The 14571-nt window shown below is 27.5% G+C and overlaps 1 protein-coding gene across 4 annotated transcripts in view; it reads left to right on the top strand.

Moving 5' to 3' along the window:
* Positions 1-566: 566 nt before the first annotated feature.
* LOC129965643 (probable cyclin-dependent serine/threonine-protein kinase DDB_G0292550) overlaps positions 567-14571 on the top strand; it is a 92727-nt gene continuing 78722 nt past the window's right edge. The window contains exon 1 of one of the 4 annotated variants that reach the window (XM_056079724.1): positions 567-737. The gene's annotated coding sequence lies outside the window, so the exon portion shown is untranslated. Of the gene's footprint in view, positions 738-2115; positions 2224-14571 lie in introns of those variants that run through there. The other 3 variants (XM_056079723.1, XM_056079720.1, XM_056079721.1) reach the window with 3 other exon arrangements.

Here is a 14571-nt window from a genome sequence, read left to right as displayed (position 1 = left end):
AAAAATTATAATATTAACAACTGGTTAATTTATATACAGCTGGTTTTAGAAGAAATTCAATATTTAATTACAATATATTGGAAAGTTTGTATGATTATATCAATAATTTATATATATATTTTTTGTTAGTATAATACTTTTATATTATTAATTTTTAGAAAGAAGTCTAAATATTAAAATTTTATTTTAATTGTCCAATGATTTATAACTTTATGAATGAAAATTAATATTAAAAAAACGTTTAAAATATTTTAGAAAAAAAATTTGAATAATGCATTTCTGTTACAAAACTATTTTTGTAACCAAAGAAAGGGAGGAAAACACCCTAAAAATTTGTGGATAGAAAAATATATACGTAATTCAACTATGACAACTCTTTAAAAAAGACCTTTGAAATGTTACAAGGCTAGAATGAATTTATTCTATCATCTGCTTAAAACTTAGTTTCATATTTTTCATGCATCTTGAAAAGCATCACACCTGTTTGATTCAGCCCTATAGATTTGGCGCATTTCAGCGCAACCTTTCGCCAGCTGCAACCGCCAACCTCAAACAGGTGATAGGTTTCTACGGATGGTGCATTTGTTGTGAAGCATCCGTTGCAATCTCCTACATCGCAATGCTTCTGTGGATGCGATATACACGCTGATGGAATTTATTCTATGGCGCCGGATACACTCGGCGATGGGCCTAATCGCCAGGGAAACAAGTGTGGACTATTTTTTTCATTTGAAAAGGTGAGGTTTATAACTTCTTATTTCAAACGATTTTTTTTTTTTAGAAAACATGTATTTGTCTATAAAAGAGAATAAAAAAATAATTGAGCGAAAATTGGAATTGAATTATTTTCTCATGACATGTTTATTACAGCTTTTTTTTAATTAATGAAATTCTTTTTGTATGTTGAAAAATATATTTTGTAAATTAAATATTGCTCTTGAGTTTTGCTACTATTACATATTTCAATTCGGAGGCATAATTGGCATGCTAATAAAATAATATAACTATTATGAAAAACCGAAAAAGCATGCTGCTGACTGAAAAATCCCAAAGAAAATTATGTGACGGAATATTGTTAAAATCAGCAGCTTTGTTTATTTTTTAATCTATTTTATAATTCTTTAACTAGACAACCTGAACAAAGAGAATAATTATTATTTTATAATTGAGATGTTGTTTAGTTTTAAATTGAAAACTTTTCTGTTTACCTTATTTATAAAGTATTAATAAAAAGCACCAAACTTTATTGAAATAATCAATTACAAATTATAATGAAGTCAATAAATAGTAATAATAACTACCAATCAATAGCTATCAAATTATATTGAAATCATTGGTTAATCAAATTGTTATCAAATGGATTATTTTCATAAGACTTATTATATATTGAAATAATGGACTAATTTGAATAATTAATTTTTTAGTTCTAATTATTATTTAAAACCTCTGAAATCAGTTTAAAGTGTTAGGAATTATTTAATTCAATATCTCCTAAAATCGTAAATCCTTCCAAAGAAATATAAATTGTTTAGCCATAAAACAAATTTCTTTGAAAACTGATTTAACAATATGGTTTAATAATAGAAGGAATTTTTATATAATTACATGACATAGAAAAATCACCTTTTAATCAATTTATACATAACAAGACTGGATTTGTGATTCATTAATAGGTAAATATAACATACGCCTTTAGTATTTGTCTTTGCACCACGAAAAAAAGAATATTAAAAATTTTCTGCTTCTTAATGGATAGAAAAGTGAAATATAGGTATTTTATTAGAAACGAAATGTATATCTATTTTAATAGAGCATTCTGCCACATAAAAGCGAAATATTTATCACGTTATTTTATAACTAGTGTAATTAAAATTTGTTTTAAAATTTTTTGCAAATAAAAATAATTAATTTATTCACATTTTTTAAAATAAAATTTTATTAAAAGCTGGTAAAACTCTAAAACTCTCCATTGTGAATAATGAATCATCTTTCATAATGTAATCTTTTAATTCGATATTCAATAAGGAAACACGACAAAAATACATTTTTAAATTGAAATCAGCTGTACATCTGTACACACGCGTTCCCTTGAAATGGAAGGAGGAAACCGTAGCTTTTTCCTCCTCCATCACAACATTTACAAAATCTTTTGGAGTTATGGTCATTTGAAGAACCATTGTTCACATGCAATAACTGACCATTCACTCTGTCTGCTGTCGATCAGTAAGTACAAGATTAAAATTTCCGTTTCAAAACTTTCTAAAAAAAAAAAAGGTGTTTTAGTTCAAGTAGATTTCTAACTTAGTTTCTAGTAGAAAAAAAATCTAAACCTATCTGGTTATCTTTTATTTCACTTGTTTGGATCTGAATCTATCTGTTACGATTTATCTGATTTATTTAGATCTGAAAAGATCTAAACCAATTTGATTATCGTTTTAAAATTAGCCCTAACTGTGATCGGGAAAAAATAACAAAAATTTTAAATGTTCTTAATCTGTTCATAGAGAATTCATTCGTTTTATTAGCTGGTTTGCCGATATGGAAAATATTTTTAATCAATTTTTTTACAAAGAATTAACATTTATTATATTGATTTCAATTAAGTTTTTGTGAACAAATTAATTGTATAAAACATAAGGTAGATTAAGAATAAGGTAATTAGAATTCGATTATACAAGAAATCCTTAAAGTTTCGATTCATTTCAAAGTCATTTTACTCGGCGAAAATTCATTTCTTTGAAGGATGTTATTTTTGTTTCCAGAATACATTTTTAACTATTCTAGTTTCAAATAAATAATTTGGCTACTTTTAGTATTTAAAAGTATATTTTCAATATCTTGTTTAAAGAAATTAGAATTTTATTAAACTTTTTCCTGCAGACCCTCATTTGATTTCAAACTTAATGTTGAAATTTAATTGAAACTCGGAACAAATTTGAATTTCTCCGAATAATTAATATACGTCTAAACTGGGAATTCTGAATTTTATCTGCTTGTATCACTAGAACATAAGCACATACATTATCTTTTATACTTAAATACTCGATTAAAGTTTTATGAGATAACAGAAAATATCATTACCTTAATGGTAAGTTAAAAATAACAAATTATTCTTTCAATGGAGAATTTCAAAAGCGAATACGAGCTAAAGGGTAATGATTTCATTATGCGAAATCAAGGTTTAATTTCAAAAAGGTAACCTCGCAAACAAACAGTAGAGGCGGAAAATTGAGACAGAGAGGGAATTTTTTCTTTCATTAGTTTTGCTGCGGGAAAAACGTTTCATCATCTGACTCAGTTGCTTGATATTTTAACAAGGTATTGTCCTTTAGTGTACAAATGAAGTAAATAATAAGTTTCTGTAACATCACATAAAATTTCCGCTCATCTGATTCTTTTTCCTTTTTTAAATGAAAACAATTCAATTATGAAAAGAATTATTTACAACGATTGCATAAATGAGTTACTGATTTTACCATCATTATTTGGAGGTTGTTGAAATTGAAAAAAATAATCATATTCTTCAAATCACCAATGGGATAAAATGCAAAAGTGTAAACTTCCGGTATATTTTAGAAAAATATATTTGGTGAAATAAAGGTTCGATCATGAATTTTTACTCATAATTATATACTATTATGGCATTATTATTATTCGTTTCTACTATCGGAATATTTATGAGAAGTTGTTTAATTGGATTAGGAAATAATTTGATTAAAAGATGAATTTAATTTTGGTTTTTAGATTTTTAACATTAAAATTTAACTAATGAATAATTTATTTAATCTGTATTTGAGGGAAATTGCTGTTGGTTTTTTATTCCAATACTGAAAATAACTATAATATCAATTTCTTTGCTGAAAATAGTGTTTTTAAATGCAAAAATTAATTAGTAAAAAAAGCATTGTAACAAATTTTCTATTAATTAGTAAAAGAATGAATGTAGCGTTTAAGCATTCTTCTATTATTATGATAAACGCTCAATCAAAAGATAACGTTTTTATTTAACTGTTAAAATAAATGTTCGTAAATTTCCCCTAAAAACCTTTCTTTAATTCCCTAATTTGTATTTTCCCTTATTACAAATTGAATTGATAAGACTTCAGTATTCTACATTGAGTAATTCGATAGTCTATATAATATTGTGAGTAACCCAACGAAGCTTGAATCATTCAAATAAGATCTGTAAGAGGGTGTGTCATTGTTTATGATTTCTAGTAACCATGGCAACTGAGTTCTTCCTTTCCTGAAATGTGCAAAGGCATTGCTAAAATCATTGATGTGACAATTTCAATTATTAAAAATCTTTTTCACTAAGTGAAATATTTGTGGAAAATGAAATTAATATACTATCAATTTTTATTTATTACATAAATATGAGGTGAGTTAGAAATTAATTGATTAGTTTTCAATAAGCAAAATGAGCCTTTCAAAAGGTTGCTCTAAAAGAAGGAAGCAATAAGAATAATATACTGTTGAATTTTGATTGAAAATGCGTTAACTATTTTTTTCAAGTCTATATAATGGCATAGGTTTATAATTTCATGAAATTTCATAATTATTTTAATATTATGCTTATAATTTCAGATAATATTAATAAAAATTAGAATGTTTAGAATTAAAAAAAATCATTTTGATTAAAATGTCTGAATAACCACAATTAATAATCGCAGATTTTTAATAAAATATCTCTTTTTTAAATAAATGCATGTTTTTTTTTCTTTTTTAATTTAAGTTATCAAACAAATAATTAAACATAATTATTTTTCTTAGATATATTTCAAAATTCTGGATTACTTTACTAAATTTTAAAGAAGTTAAAACAATTATTTCTGTTACAATAGATCCAAATAAAAATTATATTTCTTGATTTTTTTTTCTTTTTTTTCGGAAGGTTTGCATGGCTGCCAAAATTTTAATTTTATTTTGGACAGACTATCTTTTAGTTATGTACTCTTGACGTTTGAAATTTAATTCTAATTTAATTAATATGATATGAATGCATATTTTTAAAAACTTTTCATTCCATAGTTTCAAACGATGCTTTATTATAAATTTTTCATTAAACATTGATTTGTATACGATGAAACGGAAAGTGTAAGGTCAAAAGACTGCACAGCATATTAAAATTTAAACGTTTTTATAAATTAGATTTATGCATAAAAACATTTTTATTTTTTATTTTGCATTCACTTATACGAAGAACAGTAAAAATAACATTAAAATTATCTTTAAGAAAATGAAAATAGAACTCAAACAAATGTTTTAAAATATTATGATGTATTCAAAATATAGAATTTCTCACTGAGTGAACATATAGTCCAAATTCGATCAAAATTCTTCTACGATGTAATTTATAGCATTTTAAGAAGTGATACAACAAATATTCCTTTCACTTTTCAATCACCATACACACTTGTTTCTGGGGATACCATCTGGTGGAATGACGGCGCTTTGCAGCTGTTTATAGCTGTGGTGTGGTTGTAGCAAGTTTCGTTTCCTGTGTACTGCAGGCAGGGGGCAAATATCTCCAGCTGTTAACCTAAAAAAAATAATAAGAGAGCCCCTTATACTTCAGGAAAATGGTTATTAATGGTTTTCAATCTCAGCGGGATATCAGAATGTTTGGAAATAACATTGATGTAAAATTGTTTTAGTTTAAAAAATAACAATTGTAGATAGCTATTTTAATAAATTCGAACAAAATCGAATCGTTTAAATTTTAGATATTTATTTATCCTAATTGTACCTGACATTATTAAAATTATTGAATGGTTATTTTATTTTTCATTTTCATCTCATATTTCCTGCTCATAAATTATATCGTTGTATTATTAAATAAAAGCGATTTCATTTAGATAAAATTTGATTAGATTTTCGAGGAATGATATTGTACATACAGTTATATATTACTAGACTAAGGAAATAAATAACTTTTTTCTTAATAAAATTCAAGTTATAAAAATTATATTTTTTGAATAATAAAATAAATTTTATTTACTATGCTTCTAATAAAAGTAGAATACGATTCAATATTTATGAATATTAAAAAAAAATCTGAATCTATTGAATTATATTCATGTATTAATGGTTTTTAAAATTTAATTCTTATTTTGATTATTACAATGTTTATTCTGCATTCTTGCTTTTTTATTCATTAATTAAGAATCGTTTGCATCAGAATCACATATTAAAAAAAATCATTTTCTTTCTTTAATATTTGTTTTTAATTGAAGATCTCTTTTTAAATAAGCATGCACAAATGGTTCTTCTTTTTTTAAAACAAAAAAAAAATGATTCAGTAACTGAATAATACATGTTTATTTATCACAATACACATTTATTTTCCTTCTAAATTAAAAATTTGCCTTGATTTATTAGACGTATGTGCTGCAATCAGAGTGATCAATCGATTATTATTAAAAACAATCGGTCAAAGAAATTAATCGATTTATTCTACTGACTAATCGCGATATTATTAACTGTTTAAGCACGCTAATCGTCACATATGAATGTCATACAAATGTTCAAATATTAAATTACACTGAATACTACTTTTCAGATATAATTTCATTAGAATAAATGATCCAGTACAAAGTCATCTTCATAATTAGAATTTTGGTTTTCTAAAATGTATAAGATTTTAATGGTAGATGACATTTTTGTAAAAATTTTCTTGTCTCATTCTTTTAAAATAATGCTTTCTGTTTTTATAGTTCTTAGCAAATGCCAATAAAAAATACAAACAACATATCCGAGTTAATCAAAATTTATTTCATTAAATTAATTTTAATTATTAATTCACCAATTTCAGTAAAAGCGTCAATTGAATAACGCGATTCGGCAAAGATGAAAAAGAAGAGGCATTAAAAAAAAATTTATAACGAATATTGATGAAATTAATTTTAATTATAGATAAAAAGTTGTAACTGAAATATATCATAAACATTAGAATTCTTTCTTATTCTCAAATTATTATAGAATTGTTGTCATTTTGAAAATGTTCTTCCGTTTTTTCCTGAGTCACTTAAAGCCATATTTTCATCTACACATTTGTATATTCTAATCCAATTATCCTTCAAATCCATCGTAATTATTAACGCATCAACTACAACAGAAGCAACAAATTAACAACACCCCTTTGTTCCAAGGAGAAAAAGAAGAGTCTCTTTTTTAAAGCAAGCCTAACAGCAAATTACCGTGGCGATTATTTCTTTTCTCTTGTTGGCAGCAAGTAGGCAACTGGGGATGACGGTCCTCTGCCACCTTACCGACAAGATCAGCAGACCGGTAATGACCGTTATATCAGAGACCACCATCTTTCGTCTTCAAGGTTTCGAACCTGTTTTTCCTCCATCCTTATGAGCTCTTAGCAATTCTACTCAGATTCATCACAGTATTGTCTTTTTCCCCTATCATTAAACAACAAGTGTTTTTTTTTTTTTTTTTTTTTTGTTGTTGTTGTTACTGCTGCTATTTGGTTGTGTGTAAGGGGTATGCTTCCGAGGGGTCATACCATGCTGTCTTCGTTGTACTCCACCCATTTCCGTTGACGAGTGTCGTCGTATCTGCCCAATTAAAAGGCTTCGTTGCTTGGGAAAAGGATCTGTTACATAAAGCAATGCCATGTAAAAAAATCAATTGCTGGAGTGGTCAAAATTTAACAGTGGTATACAGTTTTGGTATAAAGATCATGTACTAAATTTTATGTATCTAATTTCTTTGCTTTTTTACTCTCTCGTATGCGTAGTATTGAAAAAGCATAGTAATCGTGAAAAAATTCGATCTCAAGATTTTGACCGAATTTCCACGTTTTAAACCACCCTGAGTTCGAAAAACTCATTTCTGAAAAATGTCCGCCTGTCTTTTTGTAACAAAGATAACTCAAAAACGTTTTGATCTAGACGGATGAAATTTAGTATAACACCAAATTTTCAGACTTCCATTAAATTTCGAGCAAAATCCGATCAGAGGAAATCTTTCTGTCCGGCTGTTCGAATATAAATTAAGATGATAGCATCAAAATGAAGATATAAAGAAATTAGATTATTTAAATCCATGAAACTTTTGTTGCAAGCCACTTACTTCGTTACCGAGTGAAAAGTATGGGAGTTCTATTGGAAATCTATATTATATTACAGGTCCATCTATTATATAGGTGTTAAGTGTAATCAAGTTTATAGAAACTAGGTGGCGCTATAAAGATTCTTTGTCGGAGAATTTAGTTAAAATAAGAGATTACAACAGATAACTGTAAATCGATTGGTGTATCTTCTTCCATTAATAATTTACTAACAAAGAGCAGTCTTCAGTCCCCTTCCTCCCTTTTGAGTTTATAATCACTTGTTTTTTTAAATGCAAAATGATTTAATATTTGACTTATCCTTAAAATTTCTAGACTTTTTCAATACACATCAATATCATATAGGAAAATAACAGATATATTGGAGCATAGAATTATATTATCTTATTATAAAAAGTATTAAAAATACGATTCTTTTAAGTTAGGTTGTTTTATTGGCATATTTAAACATTTCGTAGTCCTGGGCAGTGAATATTATGAATATTGTCTATTAGTAATTGGTCAATTTAATTCCACATTTCAGTAAATTTTTAAGGCGAATAATATGCTTATGGCTTATTTTATTTATTAATAATTTATTAAAATAAATTTCATTAAATGGAATTTCTGAAAAATTAATCTTAATTGTTAGTTAATTATTTCTTCCCTTAGAAATAGAACTTTCAGTTATTATTATAGAATTAATTATTTAGGTATTATTATAACTTTTAGTAATTATTATATTCATGATAACAATCTATCAAAATAATGTGTATAATCTGTCATAATGAAATTCAACTTAAAAGAAAATTAGCCCTTTTATTTTGTAATATCTGCCCAGTAGAACACAACTAATTAAATGAATAATTAGTATTTATATATATCCTAAATAAGTAATTAATTATATTTTAGTTTGTTTAATAATTTAATGTAAACACACATTATATTCTTAATATTTTATAATCCATAATTAAATAATTATTTTTTTTACAAATTTATTTATTTGGCGCCCAAGCTAATAAAACTTTAATCACCTGCCTGCAGTCCTCCGCCCCCTCCAGTCAAGAGGCTCTTATACTGCCTAACCGGAAATCAACCATGATATTTTCTCTTGTCGAAGAAATTTTATGCTAAAAATGAATGTTTATCGCTTAAATACATCTATATTTTTCAAATTCTCGCGATTAAAGACAGTGTCAATTAAAAATATTTTTTAAATATTTTAAGTAAGAGAAATGTTTTTGTTGGAAATGGAAGTTTCATATCACAAAATAAAATTTAATTTAATATTTTTATGTAAGTTTTTGTTAAATAACACAAGGATCGGTGTGTTCTTCTAGTTTGTTCGCGTTTTTTTTTGGGGGGGGAGGGGAGGATATTCAACCGAGTGATCGTGCCATAGTGTTTTTTACACTCCACCCATTTCCGTATCGCCCCAATTAAAAAGCTCCATTGTTTAGGAAAGGATCTGATATATAAAGCAATGTCAGGTTTAAAAAAAGAGAGAGATTACGTTGCTGTTATATCGTAACAGCTTATTAAAAAGGTATTGACTCATCTTCATGATAAAGAGACGAAGTGAATTGTTTCTGTCTTTGACATGTTGAAATGAACAAAGAAAAGATATATTATTGATCGACAGTTTATAAAAAGTTATGTATATATAATATCTACATATTATCTAAATATAGAGTTATAAGTTATGGTAAATGTGATTGATCAGGTGATTATAATGAATCAAAATCATAATTTAGTATATATATGTATCATTGATAAAACATTCATTGATAGTTTAAAAAAAAGAATGGTTTCTTTAAATTAAATTGTATATGGATTAATTTCAGTTGTTATTGCTCTTACTATGGAAGTGAGTATTAATAAAGGATATAAATAAAGTATATAAAGTATACAAGGTATATAAAGTATACAAAGGATATAAATAAAGTAAATATTTAAAGATGTATATCTTCTAATATGTAGAAATGATGTATGATCTGTTTGCAGATGACATAATATAAAAAAAATGTTTTAATTTATTATTAATCAATCATTATCGTCTGAATTCTAAAGTTCGTATTTCAATCATTTACTAGTTTTGCTCTCAATTAAACTTATTCTTGGCTTTGTATTGAATTAGATTTTTTTTTCATACTGAGCCATTATCAATGAGAAAAATCCAAACGATTATAATGAAATTATGAAAAACAAAAGGATCGTTGGTGATACTGCTAATATTTTACAATGGTTCGGCATAACATATGCTTAAATGGATGTTTTCCTTTCGAAGTTAGAATTTTTTAAAATAATTTTTATGTTTATAAATAGTTTTACATAATTAATCATTCATGCAACATTTGCTATAAAATTTTTTTAACTACATATACTTATGTAAAAGGATGCTTTCTTACTCACTTCATAAAAAATATATATTTCAATCAAGTACTCCAGAAATGCAATGTAAAAGCAATCATTAAAAGAACTTTATTAATGAGCTTAAAATTACCAGTGATAATTTTTTACATTCATTATATTAAAATACATTCACATTCTACACTAATTAGAACTATTTGATCATGATGGCTTTTAGAACTTTTGAATTTACCCTTATTGGAATTTCATTCGCATTTTTAAAATTTGAGTGCAGACGTTGTTCATTCCTGGACTAGCAATAGTTATTTTGACCGAATTATATAAAAATCTATCAATAATATGTCTTTTTATTTTCTCGTATATGAAATGCATGAATAAAAAAATATACTAATCATAATGGAAATGAGGATTTCATTGAATTTCCATTATATTTGTCTTTCTATCTATGAATACTATTATTAAAAACCGGTTTGCTAGGCGGATGAAATTCGGTATGTGGACATAGTATCACACTTTTCGATGTCTTTCAAGGTTTGAACGAAATCCATTCACAGAAAGTTTATCTGTCTGCGAGTTAAATGAACAAAATATCTTTAAAACGCAAAAAAAAAAAAAAAAAAAACCTATATGGATAAAATACTGTTTTAAGTGGCGTCCTGGGATAGGGATAGCGTGTCTTCCCGCGGTCGAGCATGGTTGTTCTTCTGTGTTCTATCTGTGAGGTTTGTGAATGTTCCCCCCTGTAAAAAAAGGGGGTTGTGAAGCGAATGTGACGCATGAAGTAGCTAAGTCGTACTCTTGGTCCTAGTTGGCGCTACTGAAAAAACAAGAGACGCTCACTCTGCTTAAATCGCTGACAGATAGCTGCCAGTGGACTTGTAGATTGCCATAACTAGATAGATGCATATAGGTATGGATCTTTATGCCAATACTGCTGAGTTTTCACGTATTCTGGACAAAATTCGTAAAATGAATAATCTACTATTCTGTTCATATACCTGTGGGCATGTAATCAATATAACTCAACAACACAGCCAGTAAATGAAATATATGATTATTTCATTTTACTGGAATTGCGTACATGTAGCAAATTTTGAATCCATAAAAGGGATGATTGTCTGCCTGCTTGTCTATTTGTATGCATTTGAGTACGGAATTCAGAAGCGCATTAAATTATGTAAATGATATTTGATACATTATCTTGATACCACAATATCTGTGGTAAATTTTAGAGCCAATCAACCGAAGAGAAAATGATTAACACGTATTTAATATTCTTCTTTCTCTGTTACGAAGCTAAATACAAAATGCACCATATTATGTATGCAAAAACGATAATATCCAAATAATTCATACGCGATAACTGATTTTGAATAAATAAGTAAATGAAAAAAAGTTATTGTCAGCATATCCAATATTTTTCATTAAGGCTATCAACCCAATTGTTGCTCTGTTTCTTAAAATGGTAGATCTGCAGTATAAAAAAGCTTTAAGCATGAGAAAAGATTTAAAAGTTTTTTTCCTTACTTTATAACATTCAAAAACAGTTACAGATTTTCGACTAAGTCACTAGATTATCGCAGTCATAGGCATTTAGATTAAACAATGTTATAAGCCTGATTGCCAAATTTTAAAATATTAGAATAACATTGTGCGTTTACATTAAAATATTGAAATTTTCATTAAATAAATTAAATTAATAACTTATTTTTGATATATTGGAAGAATATGTATTCATTTAAATGGTTAAATTACATTCCAACTAGCAGATTATATACCGTTTAATTTTAATGGTATTTGTTTGAATTTAGTTTAGTTATATTAGTATCCCGTTTTGAAAACAGCACCACCATTTAACAGATTTGATAATTTTGAATCATAGTCAGATAACGAGCCGCCACCACCTCTCTAAACTTCAGCTGCAGAATAAAGGAGAATATTTGACTGAAGACATCAGATTAAACGCGCATCCGGTCAGTATAAAAAAAAAAAAAAAAAAAAAAAAAAAACCTATTAGTAGAGATGGGCTCCAAACCTGGAAGACAACCCGCCCCGAAGCCGAAATCTTACCACAGGGGACTATATATGTAAAAGTAAAGTGATTTACTATTAAAAATTAAAGGCTTTTACTTATATCATTAACTAATAATTATTATTAAATTTTGAAGAATTTTATTTATTTAGTCAGTTTTTTCCTTTATATATATATATATATATATATATATATATATATATATATATATATATATATATATATATATATATATATATATATATATATATTTATATATATATATATATATATATATATATATATATAATGATATTTTAACTCTAATTTCAATTTAATTAATTTTCAAGATTTTATCTTCATTTAGCCCATAGTAACTTCATTCTAAAATATTCTCTTATTTCGTGATCCAATTCCACTGTCTCTACTTAATTAATTCAAGAGAAGATTTGTTAAATTGCTGAATCGGCTAAAATCTAACTTTCCCACACTGCGCGTGAAGAGGCAAAATACCGCTGATGAGACAAATTCTTTTTTAAAATCTCCCTGTATTTCCTCTGCCTTCTCCGCGCGTGTAACGAAAATCCCTATCGAAATCTCGAAATATATTAGCACTATGAAGAAATGTTTTCCCTATCAAAATCATAGGTTATATAAGACCAGGGATAAAATGTCCAACAGCTTTTTCCTCATTCCTTTTCTGTGTCGTTCTGTGTGCTCATCGCTTGTACATATGCCTGCTTCTTCAAAATGAAATAAAACGACGTCACGAAATCAAAAGTATCTTCACTGTCTTCAAACTGCATCATGCTTCACAACAAATAATGTTACACACACACACACACACACACACACACACACACACACACACACATATACTTAAAATTAAATAAATAAAAAATAATTTTTCGCAGTTCCTAAAATATAAATAATATATGGAATTTTATAAATTATTAAAAGGTTGATATGGTTTACATTTTATTGAAATGTGAAATTAAACCAGCTAATTATTAAAAGAGGAACTTCATAATATGCATTACCCAACGCAGCAAATCACTATAGAAATAGAACCGAAAGGGATTATATTCTATTCCTACTTCTCCGAAGACCCCCATCCACTTCCTAACAGGTGGCAGATCATGCAGATGAGAATCGCGTGCACCAGTGTTGTTGGCCCTCTTCTTCTTAAGAGGAAGCCATTAAACTATCCACCTCAAGAAGAAGAAAGCGCACGTCCTGAGTTACCGATGAAAGTGGCTCATAACGGAGCATGGGAAAGACGGTTCCTTGAGGACGTGATCGACCACCGAACAATGTCCCCGCATTTCTCCGACGACGAAGACTCGATTTTAATTTTAATACATGCGTGAGAAGAGACAATAAATTTTAAAAAATGAAGTAGCAGAGAGTGATTTCGTTCGTTTTACAAGACGAGCATCCAGGAGTGAAGAAGAATTAATAGTGTTTTGAAACGGAAGTTGCGTATTTTATATGTATGTATATATACATAGAATTCAGTATAATTAGGGATGGATGTTCAGATTGTTCACTAAAATAACACCGTCAGCATAAAGAATGCGTTAGTTGTTTCAGTTGCACTAAATATTTAGAAAATCATCGAGACTGGTTTTCCCCAAACTTTCTCGCATACACTCTAATAAACTTGTCATGTCTTACATGGCATTTGCATAAAATAGTTACGAAGTATTAACTCTTGGCGGGAATTTAGCATTTTTAATGAATCCATCGTGTCATCCTTGGCGTGCTAGTTGGCGGCGAATCATTCCTGGAATGCGTTAATATAAATAAAAAAAAATTGTGGTTTAGATACGTTTTTCTCAACTGCTTAAAACAAAAAATTGACACAAAACTGCCCTTGTAGTCACAAAATCTCGCACCAAATTTGATATATTTAAGTCATTGAATTTTTGAACTATCGCGTTTGCTTGTTTGTATAGACCGACCATAGTCAACCCTTCATTGGAGTTTGCTCAAAATTTGACAGGTGGTTACACTATAAATGTTAAATTTGTGTACCGAATTTTATCTATATAGCTCTCTTCGTTTTGTAATGATTGCGATAAAGTATATTCGAATAGGCGGACAGACGGATTTCCTCTGGATAGAA

The sequence above is a fragment of the Argiope bruennichi genome, chromosome 4, assembly GCF_947563725.1.
Source record: "Argiope bruennichi chromosome 4, qqArgBrue1.1, whole genome shotgun sequence".
Taxonomy (NCBI): domain Eukaryota; kingdom Metazoa; phylum Arthropoda; class Arachnida; order Araneae; family Araneidae; genus Argiope; species Argiope bruennichi.
This window is presented reverse-complemented; position numbering and strand designations above follow the sequence as displayed.